We start from the raw sequence: 4,400 nt of genomic DNA, 5'->3' as shown, positions 1-4,400 counted from the left end.
TCGACCGCGCGCCCACGCACCTCTCTTCTATAACAAACAGAGCTCTCTAACACAACCTATCAACCCACCCACCCACCCCTCTCCTCTAACAGCCAGAGTAGCCCCCACCCCTCTCCTGTAACAGCCAGAGCACCCTACCACAACCAACTGACCCACCCATCCACCCCTTTCCTAGAAAAGCCAAAGCACCCCCACCCCTCTGTTGCAGCCAGAGCACCCTACCACAACCAGCCCAGCGACCCCTCTCTTATAACAGCCAGAGCATCCTATCACAACCAACCAAGCTACCTCTCTCCTGTGACAGCCAGAGCACCCTATCCTCATATCTCTTCCTCTGTAACAGCCAGGGCACCCACCCCTCCTCCAACCATCCCACCTCTCCCCTCCTCTCTTTCAGCCACAGACTCCACCCTCAACCAAATCACACTCTGTAACAGCCAGAGCACCCTACTTTCCAGCAACCCACCCCCTTTCTTGGTAACAGCCAGAACACTCTACCCCCACAACCCCTCCTGTTACAACCAGAGCACCTTCTCCCCAACCAACCTACTCATTCCCTCCTCTGTTACATCCGGAACACTCCACCCTTCCCTGCAACATCCCACCCCCACACACCCTGTACTAACCAAAGAATCCTACCTCACCCCCCACTCAGCCTCCCATCTCTGTAACAACCAGAGAACCCCACCCCCATCTAAACAGTTGGAACACCCATCTCCACCAAGGTGCAACCAGATAGGTCCTAAGGAGGGGGCTCAGGGAAAGAACCCCTCTCCAGTAGGGCACATGTCCTGAGGCAGAGAAGAATGAAGAGCTCAGGGTGACCCTCAGGCATAGCTTACAGAGGGCAGAGCCAGCTGCAGACAGGTTTTCAGGGCTGTAGCCAGTATAGGAAGCGTCTGCCCTCCTGCCCCTCTCCCCCCCCCCGCCCAACTCCTTGTCCCAGGGCAGGGCCTAGCCTGGAGAGCACAGGGGGAGGTGCTGTACATTCCTATGTACCCCTGAGGCCCCACTCCCCGTGGAGAGACCCTGCATCTGGACTGCAGCCCCCCAGTCCCCGCTGATCCCCTCCTTGGGGCAGGGGAAGTGCTAGGGCCTCCCCTCCCAGCCCAGAGCACCAGCACTTGGCAGAGGGGGCTCCCCCGTTGGGCAAGGGTACAGATAGCACAGTCCGTTACCTCCTCTGTGGGCAATGCACTGCTTCCTCCTCTGTACCAGCACTTCTACCCCTCCCTCCTGTCTAACAGTCAGGACACCCCTTCCTTCCTAGCAAATAACTATCGCACTGCCTTCTCTGTCAGAGCCAGAGCACCTTGATCCTTCGCTTCTCCCTGCCCACTTCTTCTATATCATAGCCAAGGCATTCACTCCTCCTAAACAGATTAATAGATCTTAAGGCTAGAAGGGATTGTTATAATCATCTAGTTTGACTTTTATTTGCAAGCCCCAGAACCTCACCTATTAATTTTTGCAGCAGGCCCATAACTCCTGTTTGAGCTACTGCAGGTGTTTTAGAAAGAAATCAAGACTGGATGCAAAGACTTCAAGTAACAGAGAATCCACCACATCTCTAGGTAAGTCGTTCCAATGGTTAATTTCTCTGACTGTTTAAAAATTTGCACCTTATTTCTAAACTGAATTTCTCTAGTTCCAGCTTCCAAACATGACATCTTGTTATGTCGTCTTCTGTAGATTAAATAGTTGTCCACTGCCAACACATGATTTTACAAAAATAGAAGAATAGGCTTATGCCTAGCGTAGCGCAGTGGTACTTGGCCCTGAGTGAGGGAGAAGTCTGGGAAATAATCTCTCTTAACTTTAGAGACCAATTCAATTAACTTGAAGAAATTTGGGCTCATTTTGAAATACATTTGGATAAAAAGTTGAGATGGCTGAAAAACTGCCAGAACTCCATTTCTCTGAACGCCTTCTCTTTTTTTCCTCTTCTCCCTACTGAGATATGTCTTCTTTTATTACTGCTACCCCCATCCTAACATTGTCTATGTAGTAGTACTCTGTGGTCCTGAAGTTTTGACAGGTTGTAAAATTGCATAGTTCTGCTGGAGCTCCTTTGAAGCACGTGTATTTGGAAACAAAGGACATATAAGTTGTTTACCTTTTTGTGATTTTCACTGTCTGTTTCTTTATGAAAATGATTCACAGAAAAAGAAATCTTTTCCTCCGGAAATACTGGTAGATTGTGATCGAGTCAGCACTTAGCTTTTGTTTGGATAAACTTCTTTAGTCTTTCAGTGTAATGCATTTTCCAGACCATGAACCATTCTTGTAACTCTTTTCTGAACCCTTTCCAGTATTTCAACATTCTTTTTGAAATGTGGACACCAAACTGCACACAATATTCCAGTAATGATCTCATTAAGGCGGTATACAGAGGTAACACCAGCTGCCTACTCCTACCTGATATTCCCCTGCTTATGTAACCAAGGATCATATTAGCCCTCAACTATAGAATTGCAAGGGGAACTCCTGTTCAATTGATTGTCTGTCTGCAATCACCCCTAAGTCCTTTTCATTGTCACTACATTCCAGGACACTATCTCCCATCTTGTAAGTGTGACCCAATTCTTTGTTCCTAAATGTATGACCTTGCATATGGCTGAATTAAAAAGCAGGTTGTTCCAATGAGCTCACCTTAGCAAGATATCCAGTTTGGTGTCTGTCTGACTGGTCATCATCATTATTTACCACTTCTGCAATTTTCGTGCAAATTTTACCATCAGTGATTTTTCTCCAGATCGTTGACAAAGCTATAGAATAACACTGGGGCAAGAGCAGCTCCCTGTGAGACCCTCTATAAACAGTCCCATGGGAGGATGATTCCCCATTTACAACTACTTTTGGTAGTCTATCAATTAAACGGCCTTTCATCCATTTAGCATGGGCCACAATGATTTTATATAGTGCATCTCCTTTCTTAGGTAGAAACTCGGATCTCTTTCCCTCCTGACCAGCTTCTCCAGGCTGCACAGATTCCCTGCCAACACTATAATATTCCCAGCAAGTCAGACTGCCTAACCAGGCCAGCATCTGCACTTTTCTTTCTCTTTGAAGACCATGGACAGCATGATGGCATGAAGTTTTCAGTTATGACACAACTCTTTATAAGCAATTTCATGTATTCTTAAGGTGAATGCATTATAGAAAAAACTATTTAAAAAATAAAAGAACCTACACACATGCTAAAAAGCTTACCAGGGGTCACCTCAACTGCAACCCCTGGCTTTGATAGATGTCAGTCCTTCAAAACCCTCAACTGAGTTTTCCCCATGGTTACAAGTTCATAACTGTCTCAGATTTAGAACCAGAACTACCATAAATAGTTCAATTTTACCTTTACTTGGGCCTTTGATCTTGGCCTCGTGTAACGAGTTATCAGCAGGCAAAGACCCACTTCTCAGAGTATAGTTGCAAAAGGCTGGGTTGTTGCAGTATCAGAGGTGGAATTTGCATTAACCTCTCCCTAGGTATTTCCTATGAAATCCATTTCACACACATTGTCCCAATAGTCCATGCTTTTCTGGCACATTGTTCAGTGTAGGCCTTTGGTCATCCAGGCCTTATGTCACATCTCCCTAGAGACGTTACATACAATACCAGCCCACAATAATACATAAATGTTGCATTTAGTATAATGGACCCCAAAGATACTTCAACTCAATTCATTATAGCTTTTCAAGGATTTTACAGGAAATTTTCAATCTGTCACATTGCTCCCCCTTTCATAGAAGAACAGAGCAGGGGTATATGACAAATACTGCAAGGACCTCTTGGCACCCCACTCCTAGTCAGAACATCTGCTGTTATTACTTATTAATTCAAATATCATACATTTGTTCAGCTGGTAAACGACTCCAGTGATCATACCAGAATACAGTTTAATGAGATCATTTCAGGTCAGTCCCTGTGCTCACACCCTCTTAGGCAAAGGTGAGGTGTGCTCCCTTCCCCCAAACCCTCTCAGGTTTTAAGTCTCAACTGACCATCCTGAAATCATAGTTTTTCAAAGATATTGCAGGAAATGGCTATATCTGTCACAAAATGCCTTACAAAATTTTACGTATATTATGGCAATTCAGTTAGTTACCTTTATCAGCCTAACTTGTGTTCTCACCAATAAACAATGTCAAGTTTGTTTGAGGAGATCTATTTTCCATTATACCATATTGATTAGCTATTGTACTTCCTCCTCGGTGACGGACAGCATAACCCTACCCATCTCTACTCCTAAGTAACCAATCCAATCCTCCTTCATAACGAGAGTCCCCAACCACAACAGTTCCTCACTGCCTCTTTCATAATGATGGTTAGACTCACGAAATCCAAAGCCAATGGGTATAATTAGTGCTAAAATTTAAAGCGGAATAGAAGTGGGAAAGTTG

This window comes from Chelonoidis abingdonii, chromosome 10 (genome assembly GCF_003597395.2).
Source record: "Chelonoidis abingdonii isolate Lonesome George chromosome 10, CheloAbing_2.0, whole genome shotgun sequence".
In the NCBI taxonomy this organism is placed as follows: Eukaryota; Metazoa; Chordata; order Testudines; family Testudinidae; genus Chelonoidis; species Chelonoidis abingdonii.
The sequence above is the reverse complement of the archived record's forward strand: the minus strand, read 5'-3'. Positions refer to the sequence as shown.